General features: G+C 41.8%; 1 protein-coding gene across 4 annotated transcripts in view; it reads left to right on the forward strand.

The window, feature by feature from the left end:
- LOC109687683 (apolipoprotein L3-like) overlaps window positions 1-20,311 on the forward strand; it is a 51,484-nt gene that overhangs the window by 5,239 nt on the left and 25,934 nt on the right. For 2 of the 4 annotated variants that reach the window (XM_074084391.1, XM_074084389.1), the window contains exons 2-3: window positions 1,127-1,245; window positions 19,477-19,573. The gene's annotated coding sequence lies outside the window, so the exon portion shown is untranslated. Of the gene's footprint in view, window positions 1-1,126; window positions 1,246-16,212; window positions 19,574-20,311 lie in introns of those variants that run through there. The other 2 variants (XM_074084395.1, XM_074084390.1) reach the window with 2 other exon arrangements.

The raw sequence follows: 20,311 nt of genomic DNA on the forward strand, positions 1-20,311 counted from the left end.
TGCAGTTGCCAGAAAAAGGGTGGTCCTTGGGATTGTGCCCTAAGTCTTTGAGTTTAGCAAGCTCTGGATACTTCGAATTAAAAAAAACAAACAAACAGATAAACATCTCAGTGTCAGAAGGGACCATAAAGATTATTTTGATAGCTGTTAGCTCTTTCAGTCCCGAGTGCTCTGCCCTTTCCATGTGAGAGATATTGAGTCCATCAGGGCCTCACCTAACTGAGAGACAAGAGAGAAGGCTTTTAACCCTCTCCATAGCACCCTTCCAATTCCTGATCCACCACCTGTCACCTCCAACCTTTAAGGCCTTCCTGTCAGAACCCACCAGCCCAATGGACACCTTAACTGCTGACAGCTTCACATGTGTGTATGCCAAGGCCATGTGAAAAGCCTCTAGAGATTGTTAGACCTGTTATTTAAATTTCTAAGCCTGAAAATGTCTGAATTTGGAGAACATACTAGAGGAAGATTTTTCCTCTGAGTGGGGACGTCGTCTCCTCAGACTTTGCAATTACACAATACAGGCAGCCCACCATTCTGAGCTGGGAAGTTGTCACTAAGGAAAAACCTAATTAAGACCTAATTAAAACCTACCTTAAGACCATCATGAGCACAGTGTGGGACAAGGTTGAGAACTCATTCTCGGCACCAACCCATACTAAGGAACTACAGAGGGATGGGGACATGGCTCAAGTGGTAGAATGCCTGCCTAGCAAGCATGATGCCCTGAGTTCAATCCATAGCAGGCACCTGTCTAGAGGCAGAGTGGGCAAGACACTCAAGAACAGCACCACCACAAGCCTGTAGTGTGTCTAGGATGTGGGGAGACTGTGCTGATGGGGAGGTGGGGGCGGTGTTCTAGGGGCCTCTGTAGAAGTTTATGAGGTGTAGGTGGAGCGTCCCACAATCTGTCAGAGGCAGGTGTTTCTTCCTGAATACCAAGGAGACCCCCAGTTGAGATGGTTTATGTTGAGAGGGTCCTGGAATGTCGGGCCAAGTTTGCTTCTCTGTGTGGAATAGCAAGAAGTGTGGGACAGAGCGTGGCACTTGGCCAGCAATCTGGGTGTTTGGTTGTTGGTTTGATTGTGAGCTGCTCACAACTTGGGACTTTCCCTTTCCCCTTCAGGTGCCTGGGTGTATATGACCTGGAGTCTTGTTATAACTTGGACATGCAGCTGGTGACTGGATGCACACAGCTAAGGACAACTGCGTCACATCAAAACCGAGGTAGAGGAAGACTCTGCAGTAAGTTGGGGATGGAGTGACTCCTCCAACTCCTCATCCTCAACAGGGCTCTGGAAGAGAATGATGTCCCCATTTTATAAATGAGCTCCAAGAGGTTAGGCAATCGGACCCGGGTCACACAGTTAAGCAGTAGCAGAGACTGAATTGGTACCCAGCTTTATGCTGACTGCTCCTCCTTAGCCCTGTACCCTGAAACAGAAGAGAAGGTGGAGAACCACTCAGATGGATTCACAAACCTGGCAGGGGCTCAGCTCTGCTGCCAGCCTCTCCAGAGACCAGGTGATCCCAAGCGGAAGGTGTATGTTGTGGGTTATTTGAAGGTGTTGTTTGTCAATTAGTACTAAGGCAGGGGATCAGATTTCAGATAACATACCTGAGCAGCATTTGAATTCATGGTGCCTTCACTGGTGTCTGGGAAAAGTTTTCCTTGAAGCTCACAGGTGGCGTCTAGGCTGCAGGGATGAGAGGCAGCTGCAGTCAAGGCAGCACAGGTCTCCCTCGGTTCCCTCCAGGGTGGCAGCAGAAGCCTGGCCAGACTCAACACACAGTGTTCAGCTTCTCCTCAGCTCTGATGCTACTATAGAAAGAAAGTGAGCCATCTTACTCCAATTCACTCTGACCTCAGCCCAGCAGAGCAAGGGGTCTCTTATGATGTTAGGGTCTAAGGAGAAGGAAATTGAATGAGAACCAGTAATGTAGAAAGATATGCCCGGAAAGAGGAATGGGAGGAATATTCTGGCAGTCACCTGGGGTTAGGAGCACTGTGTAAACCACTGGGAATGGTTAATACTTATTGCCTATGAGAAGCAAGGCTTTTACTCCCACCTCATTAAGAGATCACACAAATGAAATGAAATGAGGACCACTGTTGCTTCCATTTTAAAGCAGATGGAATACCCACAAGGGCTAAGTAAGGTGGCCAATTTGTATTAGAGTACTGGATCCAGAACTTGACCCAAGTTGTCAGAATCAAATGACTGTGTTCTACTCCCTCAAACATACAAAAGTACTTACTCACATATATATGTTTATTCAAATGGCTATTTTCCTTCCAAGTTTGTGTGTTGTACCCTGTGACCAAGTCCAATCTTGGTAAATATACTGGTGCCCCTGTGGCTTCCCAAAGCCTCACCCTCCTTGCTTCTGAAGGAGACTTCATCCCACCAGGATCTTGTTAGCCTGAATGAAGGGGATATGCAAGGAAAACCTAAAATGGAGAATTCTTCAACAATTTTCTGAGAGCAAAACTTCACAATCCAACTTTCCAACTCTCAACAATCTCTGTTAAGATCAAAGGAATCCACCCTAAGGTATCAGATAGCCCTAGGACTGGGAATTTCCCATAGGTAATCAATAACTTTAATTCAGCAAGACAGACTCAAGCCCATAGACTGGATCCCAGGGATCAGAAGGACCTGGGGCTCCAAATGCTGATCTTGTCCTTCCTACTTTAGAGATGATCCACTTTCAGTCTATTGACAGTGTCTTTTTCTCCTAGTAAACTTCACTGTTGTTAGAAATATTGGGGTGCTGCCATGATCACAAATCAGACATGTGCTTGAAAGTTGATGGGCAAGCCCAAATTGACTTCTGGAGAAGGGTGTGTCTCCAACTGGAGTTAGGCAAGCAAGAACAATTCAAAGCCTCAGTTTTTATCCCTAACTCATGACTTCCTCTTGCCCTAAGAGGGGAGCTTAGGGTTACAATCTTCATGATTGACTAAGGTTGAGGTTTAGGGAAGGGCATAGGGGAAGAGCAGACATGATTGGAGGGCCTGGACATGAAACTTATTTTGGTTGGTATACTCAAAGACAAAGGGGTGACCCATGAAGAGCAGAATTCTAGAATTCTGGGGCAACTGAGGCCTGAAGTGATCTTTGACCTGAAATGATAGCACCAAGTATATAATTAACCCATGGGTCAAGGGGACTTTGAAGCAGAGATTCCTTTGGATAATGATTATCCTATAACGAGCCGTTTGAGTTTTAGGACATCTGATGACAAACAATTCTCTGCTTAAGGCAGAAACTTTACAGTTAGGTGACATGTCACAGAGCACATAGGCAGCTAGGGAAATAAGTTAATATCTACACAATGACAGACATAATCTATAGTGTAGTACCAGGTAGGGGTGGGAGGGAAGGGACTTGAATCCATGACATGGAGATTAAGAGTCTCATGTTCTACCGACTGAGCTAGCCCTTTGTTTTTTCTTTCTCCTTTTATTTTATCATTTTTACATTTACTTACATGTACACATTGTTTGTGCCACCCTCTGCCCCAGAGCTAGCCCTTTGACAGAAAAGACCCAATTTAGTGGATTCTCACAATTCCTCCCTTTTCTTTTAATTTCAATTCTTTTCTTCAATTTTTTTTAACAGGAGCTGGCTTTTCTTTCAGCAGTACTTAGTGGGAGCAGATTATATTGATATGAGGTAGGGGTTGTTTGGTGAGGGCTGTTTGCTAGTACAGCAATTCGTGGGTTAATGATAGATGTCGTGATGCCTTTCCATTTCCCAAACCATTTTCCGTCCAGTTAGTGAATGGGTCATCAATTTTTAAATTTTTTGTTGATTCATTTCTCAGGATAGTTAACCTTTGTAAGACGTTTGCGACAGTGCCATCAGGGCAGTGTTAATGGGGATGAAAGTGTAACACTGGCCACTGGTCATAACACAGGCCCCCCTCCCCCATTTTTCTTCTAGAATCATGTCTAAGGCCGACCTATTTTCCCATGCCATCTGACTAGTGGCACCTAGTTGTTTTGCTATCCCCTTGATGGCATTCCTTGTATAATTAATAAACCTTTGCTGATTAATTAACAATTAATCTAGTCTATATTTTTATTTATCATGGACCAACAGAATAGAACTGATGTAAAACCTGCTGCTATTTGGTTTTTAGCCTTGAATTCATTAGGGACTCCCTGAGGAACTCCAAGGCATCTTTATAGATGCGTGGGTCAAATGACCCACCTGGAGTTTGTTTGTATCCTTTCTTTTTTGGCTAGAAAAATTAAGAAGTTTGACAGTATCCTCCTCAGAGAACTGCTTGGAGGGAGAGCAGAGCAAGATGTCATCTATATATTGAATAATGGTGCTCTTTGGGAACTTGAATTGTCATAGGTCCTTGGCTAAAGCTGGTCCAAACAAATGGGGACCATCTCTGAATCACTGGGGGAGGACAGTCCAAGTTAGCTATCCCAACTGAATCTCAGGGTCCTCAAAGGCAAACAGGTATTGGGAATCTGAATATATAGGAAGGTAAAAGAAAGCATCCTTTAGATCTATCACTGTAAACCAGGAAGTATCTGGAGGGATCTGTGATAATAGGGTGTAGGGTGTAAGTTAGGGACCACAAAGTGGATGGAAATGACTGCTGCATTAACCATCCTCAGGTCTTGCAATTTTTTTCTTAACTACAAGGATTGGAGTATTACAGGGACTGCTGTAGAGCAGTAGGGATTTTGTTGCTTTAACCTTCTTATTATCTTAGATAAGCCTTCCCTTGTCTCTTGACAAAAGGGAAATTGTCTCTGAAGAGCATATGCTGCCCCAGGTTTAAGATGCATTTGTACTGGGGCAGCTCCTTGTGCCCTGCTAAACTGTCCTCCATCTACCCAGAGATTCAAGTCAGTCTCAGTCTCCACCAAAAGCATTATCAGGTTAGGGTTGTGTCCTATCAGGACATGAGTTTTCATTCAAGCTAAGATGGCTCTACCTAAGAGAAGAGTAGGAGCCTCAGGCATTGTCAGAAAGGAATGTGTGACAAGGATGCTGTTGTCCTCTTCACAGCCAAGGGGTGGGGTGAAATGGCCAGTTAGAGGCTGGCCAGAGACTCCACAGACTGTTGCCTTTCAGTGGACAGCAGTCTGGAGTAGGAGAGAACTAAATATGAAGCACCAGTGTCCATTTGGGAATCATTCATGTTTTCCTCCACTTCAATAACTACCCACGGTTCCCATTCAATAACTACCCACGGTTCCCGTTCAGTAACTACCCACGGTTCTCATTAATAACTACCCACGGTTCCCATTCAATAACTACCCACGGTTCCCATTAATAACTACCCATGGTTCCCATTCAATAACTACCCACGGTTCCCATTCAGTAACTACCCACAATTGCGTTCAGTAACTACCCACGGTTCCCATTCAACAACTACCCACAGTTCCCATTCAACAACTACCCACGGTTCCATTCAGTAACTAGCCACGGTTCCCATTCAGTAACTAGCCACGGTTCCCATTCAGTAACTACCCATGGTTCCCATTTGGTGATCTCAGACCAGAACAGAGGGACCTCATGAGATGGGGACCTTGGGCCCCATTAGTCCTACCTCTGGACCATTATGGAGGAGTTCCTCCCTTGGGAGCTTTGTCCCTTGGAACAGTCTGATCTCCAGTGGTCCCCTTGGCAAATTGGGCAGGGCCCGTGAGACCCCTCAGGGCAGTCTTTTTTTGAAGTGGCCAGGTTTACTACACCAGTGGCAAATAGGATCTCTTCCATGTTCTCCCCTTAGTCATGGCTGCCACTAGAGCCTCTGCTTTTCCCTCTGTTTAAACCTCTAAACCTGTAATTTCTCCTCCTCCCTAGAGTAGAACACCTTAGTAGCCAATTTAAGAGGTTATTCAAAGTGTCTTCAGGGACTTTGGGGGACTTCAGAATTCTTCTGCATATGTCTGGGGCAGATTGGGTTATAAATTTATCTATTAGAATCAATTGTTGTTCCTCATATGTATCAGGATTAAAGTTGTTGTGTTTAATGAGGGCCTCCCTCAATCTTCTGAGAAATCTAGAAGGAGCATCTTCCACCTCCTGTTTAACCTGTGTCACTTGACTATACTTGAGAAGCTTAATACCAGTTCTTTTTAAACCATTTATGACACAGTGGAAGAAGTGACAGGCTTGCCGTAAGTCCTCTCTGGTGTTATAAGACCACCTGGGGTCTGTTTTAGGGACTGCCTAATTCTCCATTGGGGTAGGGGAGAGTGTCTCTCTCCTCCAAGATACTCCCTTCTTCCTCAGTTACCTCTGAAGACTCGGCTGTGTTGTGTCTTCTCTTAACTTGTGTTTGATTTGGGGGATCTACTATCCTTAGGGGGAGTTTGAGCTCAAGTGACCCATTTCCATAATCAATAGCTGCTCCAAATGTGGCCTCCCCAGATAGTGTGTGCTAAAACCAGCATCACATCATACCAGGTGAGGTCTAAAACCTGGCCAATCTTTACTAAAGACTAGATATTTATCAGGGTCATCAGAAAATTTGCCAAGGTCTTCTTTAATCTGATTCAGATCTTGGAGGGAGAAGGGACGATATGCTAGGATACACCTGGAGGGTGTTCCTGAAGTGGCAGAATTGGACAGGGGTTCTACCTTTTTGGTTAATGGCTGATAAGGAAGGTGAGTAACAAGAACTAGGGTCAGCAGTCTAGCCTGATATTTAGTAGTGCACCAGCTATCACTCTAGGATAGACAAGGGGCCCTCCTGTTTGTGCAAGTTTCCCATTTAGGACATAAGAATTTTTCCTTTTGTGACAACTGTCTTTGATTATTTAAATTCCCACAGGCCAGGACCTGACAGGCATCAAGTCTTATGACCTGTTGGGGACTTAGTTATACTTATGGTCAGGTATGTAGGAAAAAACTTATCTGGGGTCCATCCCTGGCCCCTCCCACCAACAGAATAAGTATTTAACATGATCAAGTAAATTAGTATAGTCTGTTTAAAGTTAGTTTTGGAGGGTCGGGTTGGGGGACAATTGTCTATCGCTCCTCCTCTGCAGAGGAAGTGACCGAGACCAGGGTGCTCTTGACTCTGGTGTAGTGGGTCCAACCTCATTCCATGGTCCGGAGTGCTGTCGCAGTGGTGAGTAGCACTTGGAAAGGTCCTTCTCAGATGGGCTCTAGTTTATCTTCCTTCTAGGCCTTTATCAGGATATGGCCTCCAGGTTGTTGAGGATGTGCTGAAAACTCAAGGGGTGGAGTTTGAGAAGCCAGAAGACCTCATCTTTGGTTTCCATAATGGGAAGGTCAGAAGCCCTCCTTCGGTAAGACATGCCATATTAACAGTTCATATGGGAAAAGCCCAATATCCTTCCCAGGGGCTGTTCTCATTTGGAGAAGGGAATAGGAAGGCATTTAGTCAAAGGGAGTTTTGTTTTTAGTATTCGTTTGGTTATCTGTCTTTATATTTTACGGGGTTTCTTTAAATAGGAGGATATTAAATCCCTCTCCTTTTACTCCAGAAACTCTTAGTTATCAGATGATAGCTGTAGGCCAGGGGGGTAAAATGCTAATGAGGAACAGGCTGCTCATAGTTAATTAAAAATGTTATCTTGTTTAATTTGGAGCCTACCCCTAGACTTATTAAGGGTTTTTGGTAAGATCCCTTAAAATAAAACCAGCCTCTGACCTCCGCCCTCCCCCCCCCCCCCACCAAGTCCTCCTTAAAGGACATAAGAAGCATCACCTGTTTTTTCCTTTTAATTTTGCTTTTAGAGTAAATGAATTTTAAACAAGTTACAATATTTTTTTTAAATCATAGATATACTTTATGAGAGACCAATGTCTAGTCCTTAATTAAATGGCACTGTTTTTAATTATAGGAACATATATTTAGAAAACTTATGTACATTTAACATTTAAAGAAAGTAATAATTAGCATCATAGCTGAACAGGTGTCATACATATGTTAATTTAACATTTTTACCTTTGGAGTAGGATTTAGTAAAGCTTTTAGACCTCTTATAAGCTTAGGGAGACAGTGCTAGAGCCCCTAAATAGACTTTTTTTCTATTTAAAAAGTGATCGTCACTTTGTATTAAACTTATATAGCATTTAAATGAAGTTTAGACACCCAGCCCACACATTTTTAGGATGTTAAACATATTAAAATCATTGAAAAGGCAAATACTTAAATGAACTGATCTAGTTAAGGTTTAATTTCCTACATAGCCAAAAATCCAATAAAGTTAGCAAAACACAAGCAATTATTTATCTTGGGAAAAAAACCCCCAACTTTCCTATAAGCCAGTTTTTAGCAGTTACTAAGAGCAGAATTTTTTTTAAGACAAGAAAATTAGGTGTTAGCTTTATAACAACTTATATTTTGACTTTAGGAAATCCTTTAGATAACTATTAGATTACAGTCAACTTAACCACACAAAAAAACTTTTATAAACTATGCCCATTATACACTTGTAAAACTTCCTCAGGATCTTCATATGACATTTTGAACCTTCTAATGGTTTGTCCTTATTCCTCTTTTTATTTTTATTTATTTATTTATTTATTTATTTTTCTTTTATTATTCATATGTGCATACAAGGCTTGGATCATTTCTCCCCACTGCCCCCACCCCCTCCCTTACCACCCACTCAGCCCCCTCCCTATCCCCCCTACCCCCTCAATACCCAGCAGAAACTATTTTGCCCTTATTTCTAATTTTGTTGAAGAGAGAGTATAAGCAATAATAGGAAGGAACAAGGGTTTTTGCTGGTTGAGATAAGGATAGCTAACAGGGAGTTGACTCACATTAATTTCCTGTGTATGAGTTACCTTCTAGGTTAATTCTTTTTCATCTACCCTTTTCTCTAGTTCCTGGTCCCCTTTTCCTACTGGCCTCAGTTGCTTTTAAGGTATCTGCTTTAGTTTCTCTGCGTTAAGGGAAACAAATGCTAGCTAATTTTTTTACGTGTCTTACCTATCCTCACCCCTCCCTTGTGAGCTCTCACTTTTATCATGTGCTCAAACTCCAATCCCATTGTTGTGTTTGCCCTTGATCTAGGTCCACATATGAGGGAGAACATACGATTTTTGGTCTTTTGGGTCAGGCTAACCTCACTCAGAATGATGTTCTCCAATTCCATCCATTTACCAGCGAATGATAACATTTCGTTCTTCTTCATGGCTGCATAAAATTCCATTGTGTATAGATATCACATTTTCTTAATCCATTCGTCAGTAGTGGGACATCTTGGCTGTTTCCATAACTTGGCTATTGTGAATAGTGCCGCAATAAACATGGGTGTGCAGGTGCCTCTGGAGTAACCTGTGTCACAGTCTTTTGGGTATATCACCAAGAGTGGTATTGCTGGATCAAATGTTAATCAATGTTTAGCTTTTTAAGTAGCCTCCAAATTTTTTTCCAGAGTGGTTGTACTAGTTTACATTTCCATCAACAGTGTAAGAGGGTTCCTTTTTCCCCACATCCTCGCCAACACCTGTTTTTGGTGGTGTTGCTAATGATGGCTATTCTAACAGGGGTGAGGTGGAATCTTAGTGTGGTTTTAATTTGCATTTCCTTTATTGCTAGAGATGGTGAGCATTTTTTCATGTGTTTTTTGGCCATTTGAATTTCTTCTTTTGAGAAAGTTCTGTTTAGTTCACTTGCCCATTTCTTTATTGGTTCATTAGTTTTGGGAGAATTTAGTTTTTTAAGTTCCCTATATATTCTGGTTATCAGTCCTTTGTCTGATGTGTAGCCGGCAAATATTTTCTCCCACTCTGTGGGTGTTCTCTTCAGTTTAGAGACCATTTCTTTTGAAGAACAGAAGCTTTTTAGTTTTATGAGGTCCCATTTATCTATGCTATCTCTTAGTTGCTGTGCTGCTGGGGTTTCGTTGAGAAAGTTCTTACCTATACCTACTAATTCCAGAGTATTTCCTACTCTTTCCTGTATCAACTTTAGAGTTTGTGGTCTGATATTAAGATCCTTGATCCATTTTGAGTTAATATTGGTATAGGGTGATACACATGGATCTAGTTTCAGTTTTTTGCAGACTGCTAACCAGTTTTCCCAGCAGTTTTTGTTGAAGAGGCTGCTATTTCTCCATCGTATATTTTTAGCTCCTTTGTCAAAGATAAGTTGCTCATAGTTGTGTGGCTTCATATCTGGATCCTCTATTCTGTTCCACTGGTCTTCATGTCTGTTTTTGTGCCAGTACCATGCTGTTTTTATTGCTTCTGCTTTATAATATAGTTTGAAGTCAGGTATTGTGATACCTCCTGCATTGTTCTTTTGACTGAGTATTGCCTTGGCTATTCGTGGCTTCCTGTGTTTCCATATAAATTTCACAGATTTTTCGATCTCTTTAATGAATGTCATTGGAATTTTGATGGGAATTGCATTAAACATGTAGATTACTTTTAGGAGTATCGACATTTTTACTATGTTGATTCTACCAATCCATGAGCATGGGAGCTCTCTCCACTTTCTATAGTCTTCTTCAATCTCTTTCTTCAGAAGTGTATAGTTTTCCTTGTAGAGGTCTTTCACATCTTTTGTTAGGTTTATACCTAGGTATTTGATTTTTTTTGAGGCTATTGTAAATGGAATTGTTTTCATACATTCTTTTTCCGTTTGCTCATTGTTAGTGTACAGAAATGCTAATGATTTTTCTATGTTGATTTTATATCCTGCTACCTTGCTATAGCTATTGATGATGTCCAGAAGCTTCTGAGTAGAGTTTTTTGGGTCTTTAAGGTATAGGATCATGTCGTCTGCAAATAGGGATATTTTGACAGTTTCTTTACCTATTTGTATTCCTTTTATTCCTTCTTCTTGCCTAATTGCTCTGGCTAGGAATTCCAGTACTATGTTGAATAGAAGTGGAGGTAGTGGTCATCCTCGTCTGGTTCCTTATTTTAGAGGGGATGGTTTTAGTTTTTCTCTGTTAAGTATAATGCTGGCTGTAGGTTTGTCATATATAGCTTTTATAATGTTGAGGTACTTTCCTTCTATTTCTAGTTTTCTTAAAGCTTTTATCATGAAATGGTGTTGGATCTTATCAAAGGCTTTTTCTGCGTCTATTGAGATGATCAGTGATTTTTGTCTTTGCTTCTGTTAATGTGGTTTATTACATTTATTTATTTTCATATGTTGAACCACCCCTGCATTCCTGGGATGAAGCCTACTTGGTCATGGTGAATAATCTTTTTGATGTGTTGTTGAATTCAGTTTGCCATTATTTTGTTGAGGATTTTTGCGTTAATGCTCATTAAGGAGATTGGCCTATAGTTCTCCTTTTTGGAGGTATCTTTGCCTGGTTTTGGGATAAGTGTAATACTGGCTTCATAAAATGTGTTTGGCAGTTTTCCTTCCCTTTCTATTTCATGGAACAGTTTAAGGAGGGTTGGTATCAGTTCTTCTTTAAAGGTCTGATAGAATTCAGCAGAGAATCCATCAGGTCCTGGACTTTTCTTTTTGGGGAGACTCTTGATTGCTGCTTCAATTTCATTTTGTGTTATAGATCTATTCAGGTGACTAATTTTTTCTTGGTTCAGTTTTGGATGATCATATGTACCTAGAAATCTGTCCATTTCTTTAAGATTTTCAAATTTATTTGAATATAGGTTCTCGAAGTAGTCTCTGATGATTTCCAGGACTTCCATGGTGTTTGTTGTTATCTCCCCTTTTGCATTCCTGATTCTACTAATTTGGGTTTTTTCTCTCCTCATTTTAGTCAGGTTTGCCAGGGGTCTATTGATCTTGTTTATTTTTTCAAAGAACCAACTTTTTGTTTCATTAATTCTTTGTATGGTTTTTTTGGTTTCAATTTGTTGATTTCAGCTCTTATTTTTATTATTTCTCTCCTATTTGTTTTGGGATTTGCTTGTTCTTGTTTTTCTAGGAGTTTGAGATGTATCATTAGGTCATTGATTTGGGATCTTTCAGTCTTTTTAATATATGCACTCATGGCTATCAACTTTCCTCTCAAGACTGCCTTTGCTGTGTCCCATAGGTTCTGGTAGGTTGTGTTTTCATTTTCATTGAGTTCCAGGAACTTTTTAATTTTCTCTTTATTTCATCAATGATCATTAATTTCATTAATGATCATTCTTCATTAAGTAATGAGTTATTTAGTTTCCAGCTGTTTGCATGTTTTTTGTCTTTACTTTTGTTGTTGAGTTCTTATTTTATTGCATTGTGATCAGATAGTATGCAAGGTATAATTTCTATTTTCTTATGTTTGCTGAGGCTTGCTTTGTGTCCTAGGATATGATCTATTTTGGAGAAGGTTCCATGGGCTGCTGAGAAGAATGTATATTGTGTAGAAGTTGGATGAAATGTTCTGTAGACATCAACTAGGTCCATTTGATCTATTGTATATTTTAGATCTTGGCTTTCTTTATTGATTTTTTGTTTGGATGACCTATCTATTGATGATAATGGGGTGTTAAAGTCTCCCACAACCACTGTGTTGGCATTAATATGTGCTTTTAAGTCTTTCAGGGTATGTTTGATGAAATTGGGTGCGTTGACATTGCGTGCATACAGGTTGATGATTATTATTTCCTTTTGGTCTATTTCCCCTTTTATTAGTATGGAATGTCCTTCTTTATCTTGTTTGATCAATGTAGGTTTGAAGTCTACTTTGTCAGAGATAAGTGTTGCTACTCCTGCCTGTTTTTGGGGGCCATTGGCTTGGTAAATCTTCTTCCAGCCTTTCATCCTAAGCCTATGCTTATTTCTGTCAGTGAGATGGGTCTCCTGTAATCAACAAATTGTTGGATCTTCCCTTTTAATCCATTTTGTCAAGCAGTGCCTTTTGAAAGGTGAATTAAGTCCGTTAACATTAAGTGTTAGTACTGATAGGTATGTGGTGATTCCTGTCATTTAGTTGTCTTAGCTGTTTGAAGGTTTATTTGTGTGTTCCTAAGTTGGGGTTACTCTCTACTGTTTTGCTTTTTCTTTTCCTGTAGTTTGGTGCTGCCTGTCTTTTCATGGTTAAGTTGGGTTTCACTTTCTGTGTGCAGAATCCCTTGAAGAATCTTTTGTAGTGGTGGCTTTGTGGTCACATATTGTTTTAGTTTCTGCTTATCATGGAAGACTTTTATTGCTCCATCTATTTTGAATGATAGTTTTGCTGGGTAGAGTATCCTGGGGTGGAAGTTATTTTCATTCAGTGCCCGGAAGGTCTCACCCCATGCTCTTCTTGCTTTTAATGTTTCTGTTGAGAAGTCTGCTGTGATTTTGATGGGTTTACCTTTGTATGTTACTTGTTTTTTCTCTCTTACAGCCTTCAATATTCTTTCCCTAGTTTCTGAACTTGTTGTTTTAATGATGATATGTCGTGGAGTAGTTCTATTTTGATCTGGTGTGTTTGGTGTCCTGGAGGCCTCTTGCATCTGTATGGGAATATCTTTCTCTAGATTTGGGAAATTTTCCGTTATTATTTTGTTGAATATATTACGCATTCCCTTCACTTGCACCTCTTCTCCTTCTTCGATGCCCATGATTCTCAAGTTTGGTCTTTTGATGGAGTCAGTGAGTTCTTGCATTTTCTTTTCACAGGTCTTGAGTTGTTTAATTAATAGTTCTTTGGTTTTTCCTTTAATTACCATTTCATCTTCAAGTTCTGAGATTCTGTCTTCTGTTTGTTCTATTCTGCTGGATTGGCCTTCTGTTTTATTTTGCAGTTCTGTTTCATTCTTTTTTCTGAGGTTTTCCATATCCTGGGTGGTTTTTTCTTTAATGTTGTCTATTTTTGTCCTGAGTTCATTTATCTGTTTATTCATCGTGTTCTCTCTTTCACTTTGGTGTTTATACAGTGCTTCTATGGTTTCCTTTATTTCTTCTTTTGCTTTTTCAAATTCTCTATTTTTGTTGTCTTGGAATTTCTTGAGTGTCTCCTGTACATTTTGGTTGACCATATCCAGTATCATCTCTATAAAATTCTCATTGAGTACCTGTAGTATGTCTTCTTTTAAATTATTCTTGTGGGCTTCATTGGGTCCTTTGGCATAATTTATCTTCATTTTGTTGGAGTGTGGATCTGAGTTTCTGTTTTCTTCATTCCCCTCTGGTTCCTGTACTAATTTTTTGCTGTGGGGAAACTGGTTTCCCTGTTTTTTCTGTCTTCTCGTCATTGTCTTTGATATTGTTACTGTTCCTGTACTGTGTGCAATTAAGTGTTTTCTAGCTTGTAATAATAACAATGGTAATATTTAGAATGGAAGGGTGAATGGAGATGGAAAGCAAGAAGTTAAAGGAAAGGGAAAAGCAAATCAACAGACAAGAAGGAGAATACAGAATGAGGAATTAGACAAGAAAGTTTCAATGGTATAAACAGGGAGCATTAGTGTACTAATTGGCAGTAAGCTGAACAGGCATTAGAGAGACAGAGTGTGGATTGAAAATAAAAAATAATAAAAAAAGATAAGAATAAAAATAAAAATAGGTAAATGAAAGAAATATCTATGTATAAAAATAAAATAAAATGCAAAATAGATAATTTTTAAAAAAAACCAAAAAGCTAAAAAACCAAAAAACCTCCAAGTTCAAATGCAATGAAGTTTCAGTCTTAATAATTTGGGTGTCCGTCTCGGTCTCCAATCCTGGAGATGGTGCCTCAGATGTTGTTCTGTAGTTGTCTCATCAAAGGGGATGCATAAAGTAGAACAAAACTACACACACACATACAAAATCCCCACCAAGTGTCCCAAGTTCAAATGCAATACAGTTTCAGTAAGTTTTTCAGCATGCAGGTGTAATTTGGTTGTTCTCTCATCAAAGGTATGGAGAAAAAGAGAAAAAAAGAAAAAAAAAACCAAAAAAAAGAGTCTGGAGACAGTTCTGGGAATGGTATCTGCAGCTGTGGCTTGCCTTCCTGCTGCTGTCAGCCTGCTGTTGCTGGAGGCGTTATTTATGCAGATCTCTGGGGTGAGCTTAGCACTCACCTGGCCCTGCAGGCATTGTTTGCTCAGATTTCTCCTGTGAGTGAGCCTCTGCTACAAGCTTTCCCCTTTCCAAGCACTGGGAAAGGTGACACTGCACTCATGTTCTCAGGCCTGCGTGTTTATTTACAGCTCACTGGGAAGTGGGTCTCCCCTCCTCTCCTGTGGAGTTTTCCTCCCTCTGCCACTCTCACCAGCTTTCCTGCTCCTGGTTGCTGGGCACGCACCCCCGCTCCCACCAGAGCCTCTCCTGCCTGCCTGGCTTGTTTATTTACAGTCCCAGGAAGGATTCCCTTCCCCCAGTCTTTGGTGTTCAGGGCTCCCCACCCTCTTTCCCATGTGTCTTTATTGTTCTTATTGCTTATTACTCAGTTTCTCTTTTTTCCCCGGGTGGGGGTCGGTCTGTCCAGGGGCTATGCTGCTCGGGCCTAGGGTTGTCTGTGGGAGTACCGCAGCACCGCGAAGCTCAACTAGTCCACGTCTTCCCAGGCGACTGACAGCCCGGGGGCCCTCCTGCTTTCTCCGTTTAACGTGAAGTGGAGATGCTCTGTGCTGGCTGGAGGTGTGGAGGGGTCAAAGTTTTGTCTCTTCTCAGTGATAATGCCTGCAAAGTGTGTCTCCAGTGTCTCTCCAAGATTTCACTATAGGAGGCTCGCTTTCTGCTTCCTCCCTCTAGCTGCCATCTTGGAAATCTCCTCTTTTTATTTTTGAAACAATTCTTTGGGACAAACCTTTTTACAAAATCCTTTCTTATTCAAAAGTACTTTCTTTTTCCCTTTAACATTTTTTCCTTTTAGAAACTTTATGTGGGAACAAAGTCATAGGTCCCCTCTGCTAGCAGAGGGCATAGTCTCTTTTTGACTGACAGGACTGGTCTCTTGGGAGTCTCCTTCCTTGGAACTGAGTTTTTGTTACATATCCCTTTGGCTGTGTGTTTTCTGAGGAAGAGGCTCAATCCCCCCGCTCCCATATTGGAAGTTTCTTGCATTTTACCTGTATTCCTGAGAAGATATTCAACCCTCTGTACTGGAGTTTCTTATATTCTACCCAAAGTGCTTTCTTCATCTCAGGAATCAGATCTTGCCCTGTCTCTGAGACAAGTCCCAGCACGTCCCAGGATGTCCCGACCAGCAAGGCAATACTCGACTTTCCCATCTTGGCCCATGCAGGAAGTTACCTGGTCCCCTGTAGTGCTTGCTTGAGCTCTTTTCCCCACATTGCCCACTAGCTTTCAGTTTGGTCATCTGTTGCCACCCTCAGGAAGTGCAGATCCCTCCCACCCTACCCCAAAGACACTGCAATGAGGCAGTGGAAAACATTCCCTTTAATGAAGGGGTCTCTGTGACACTCCTGGGAGACATTATGAGTCCTCATATGGGCCACCAAGAGCTGTTAGAAATATTGGGGTGCTGCCACTATCACAAATCAGACATGTTCTCAAAAGTTGGTAGGCAAGGGAAAATTTACTCCTGTAGAAGGGTGTGCCTCTTAACTGGAGTTAGGCAAGCAAGCACACAGGGTGGAAGGACCACCTCAGTTTTTGTCCCTATTGAAGGACTGTTCCTTGTTCTAAAGAGGGAGCTCAGGTTTACAGTCTCTGTGATTGACTAAGGTTGATGTTTAGGGAGGGCCTAGGGGAAGAACAGACATGACTGGAGAGCATGGACCTGAAACTTAGTTTGGTTGGTGTAGTCAAAGACAAAGGGGTGACCATGAGGCAGGAATTCTAGGATTCTGGGGAAACTGAAGCCTAAAATGATGTTTGGCCTGAAATGGCAGCACCAAGTATATAATTAACCCATGGGCCAAGAGGACCTTGAAGCAGAAATTCCTTTGGACAATGATTATCTTAAAACTAATGGTTTGAGTTTAGGACATCCACTGACAAATGATTCTCTGCTGAAAGCAGATATAGTTAGGCAATGTGCCACAGAGCATATAGACAAATGGGGAAATTAGCTAATATTTACACAATGTCAGACATATTCAATAGTGTGGTACCGGGCAAAGGTGGGAGGGAAGGGACTGGAACCCATGACTCAGAGATTAAGAGTCTCATGCTGTGCTGGCTGAGCAAGCCCTTTGACAGAAAGGACCCAATTTAGTTGATTCTCACCCTGTCATTTTCACTCTATTTTCGTGGCTTGCCTGAATTCTGCTCTTGCTGGATGCAAGACCAAGGTAGACAGCTGTGCTGACTTTCACATAACAGTCTGGAGTCCTGCCAGGCCTGTTCTTGTCATCTCTTGGCTGCTCTGACCTATCTGCTGTCACCCTCTAATGGTTGTTTCTAATTCTTTCTGTACATAGCAGTTCTAAGAACATTATCCTTGCATAAAACTTCGCCTGCCTTTCAGATTGTTTAAGATAATTCTAGAAGTAGAGTGATTTACACAGAGGGTATTAACCTTTAAAATCTTTTCATATCTAGTGGGACACTGTTATGCAAATGAGTATGCAATCAACACTCCCTCAGGCAGTATGTGATGATGTCCATTCTTTCAGTCTGACCAGATCTTAGTTATCTTAAAAACAACAACAGTAAGAGGTCTACCGAAACAGAGAATTTCCAGTTCTCTTATGATAACCTTGCCTGGGGAGATAAGAAAAGAAAGCAAAGGGGTTGACGCCCTTTGTTTTAAGAAGGCAAAAGGGCTTTGATCAACTGAAGATCCTGAGATTTGATTACAATGAGAGTAAGGCACTGAAAGGTATAAAGACAGATAATGACAGTAGTGACAAACTACTCTACACTAGTAATTTGTCTAATGCTTTATACATGATAACTCACAGAATTCTTCCAATAAACTATAAATTGTCTGCAACACATGTTCTAGTTTACAGATGATGAAATCTAAACATACTTGTTAAGGTCAGAAATTGAGTAAGTGATCACTCCTGGGTTCACACCCAGGCTGAGGAACTAAGAACTCACACACTGCTTCACTCATACTGCTGCCAATGGAAAAAATGGAAAGATTAGACCAACGGGAGACCAAGGGTCCAACAAATGTCAGAAGACAACGCTGGGTGCAGAGGTGATAACTAAGGAAAGTAAAGTGGCGGGAGCTGCAATCTAGAGAAAGCAGAGAATATCAATCTCAACTAGGTTTCCCTAAGACCATGATTAAATGAGACAAACAAAAACAAGTTCTTTGTGTCACTCACACAATGTCAAACACTGCTTCTGCTTTAGTTTAAAAATGTCTCCCAAATTCTCTGTGCAGAAACAATCCTCACTTTGTATGTTGACAATATTTGGAGTGGGGCCTTTGGGAGGTACTTAGAATTAGATGATGTCATAAGGATGGGATCTATGGATGGATGGGATCTCCGTCATAAGAATGATGGGGATTTGTGGCTTTTTAAGAAGAGGAAACATAACCTGAGCCGGCATACTTGCTCTGTCTTGCCATGTGATGACCTCTGCCATGTTTTGAAGCAGCAAGAAGATTGTCACCAAACACCAAGGCACCATGCTCTTACACATCCCAGCACCAGACCTTGAGTTAAACCTCTATTATTTGAAAATTAATAATTTACAAATTATGATTTGTAATTTACACCTGTAGGTGTAACTAAATTCCTGGCCTCTGGTGTTTAGTTATAGTCACAGAAACAGACAGAGAAACCCTATCATTGCTAAAAAGAATGATTGTTGCTTCATTACTAAGCTTTATCCCTGTTCTGGTCCCTTCAGACCAGATTAATTTTATTTATTCAGAAACCCATTTATGTTATTTATTGAGTTCTCCATGGATAGAATTGTCACTGCACACAGTCTAGACGCTTTTCCAAAAGAGCCAGCTGAAGCCCCAATCCTATAATGTATTCTTTCTAACGCCCTCTCACTAAGGCCATGGATCTTCATGGTGTGTTCTCTGCCTTGCTAAGAATAAGCAATGCTACTGGTTCAACTGTGTGTCCCTGGTAGCCTTGGGCTGGGGGACACTGACTGGACAGACACATATTTCTTCTGTCATGTTAAGAAAAGGAATGAACTCAGGTGGCTGCGAGGTGTCCCTGTCAGGCCATGCAAAGGTGGGGAAGGCTCCCACCAGGTTCCTTTCTCTTTCCAAGCCACAGCAGCTCAAGCCATTATCAGAGAATTCATGTCCAGTTGTCTTTGCTGCCAAGCCACTTCCACATCCTTCTAGCTACCTCCCATCTCAGACAGGGGCCATTCAAGTGACTGGTTCTGAAAGGTTTTGTTCAGAAATATAATGCAGGGGTAACTTGACATACCTGTGTCTAGCCTCTCAGTGTCCCTTTCAGGGAAAATGGGACCTACCAGCCACCAGGACAGGAAACACCACAATAGAAAAGAAGCAAGATGGGTGGCACCCATGTCCCTAGAAGACCTCAGTCTGTTCCCAGAAAGAACGTGACTATGGCTCCCTTTATAGACCATCTGTCCCCTCTCTATCCTTATCCTGGATCTGTGAGCCAGCACACTTGTGGAGTACAGAAGTTGATGTGCCACGAAAGTTCCCCCTTTTCCATTTCTGACTCTAACTGAAGCCTTTCTTTCATCCCAACACTCGACTCTCAGACACTAGTTTTTCCAAGGGATGAGCTTCTGGATTCAGTATCATGGCGACTGTCTGACCCAGTCCTGACCACGGAGACATGAGGGGAAGTCTGATGTGGTATGTTGGAAGTCTGCAGTTCTAACAGACAGATGTGACAGGAGAGCTGGATGCCCCTTGCTCTTTCTTCCTACTCAAAGTCTACTTAGCTCTCAAATGAGAGCAGCCTTGTGAGATCATGAGATATGGGGACCATGAGCCAAACTGAGAGCTGCAAGGGCAGAAAGAGCTGGGCTTGAATGACTCCACACATCTAAAGCTGCTGTCCCCTGGCTCTCATCCTTCTTGTCACCCTTGGTCTCCGTCTCACCTTTCCGGGGGCCTCTGATGGGTGATGTTATGTGACAGTGCCCCTCCTGCTATATTGGCTCAGCCTCTGGGCTGCTCAATTCCTGGGGAAACTTATGGTTGGGGAAAAGGGAGGTGCTGGAGGAAGTCTAAATGGCACCTTCCTGGCTGGCTCTGCCCCTGGCCAACTGCTGGGGCTGAGATGTATAGGGGCAGAGATGCATAGCAAAACCCTGTTGAGCAGGGAAAGAAGTGGTCCAGAAGCAGCTCATCCTGATGACTTCCCATGGTCAAGTTGAAGCCCTGTCACCCAGCACACCTGCCTTCTTGCCTCCAGCTCCTCCTTTTTCACCTCTTCCTGTCCTGAGTGTACCTGGATTCCAAGGACTTATGAGGCCTCTTGCCTCCTTAACCATAATCTGCTCCCTCCACCAGGCCTGGGCTGGTACTCACTCTCCCTTGAAATGCCTCTCCCACCTTCACCACCTATGAAATTTACCAACTGTTTCC

The sequence above is a fragment of the Castor canadensis genome, chromosome 8 (genome assembly GCF_047511655.1).
Source record: "Castor canadensis chromosome 8, mCasCan1.hap1v2, whole genome shotgun sequence".
NCBI classification, from domain to species: domain Eukaryota; kingdom Metazoa; phylum Chordata; class Mammalia; order Rodentia; family Castoridae; genus Castor; species Castor canadensis.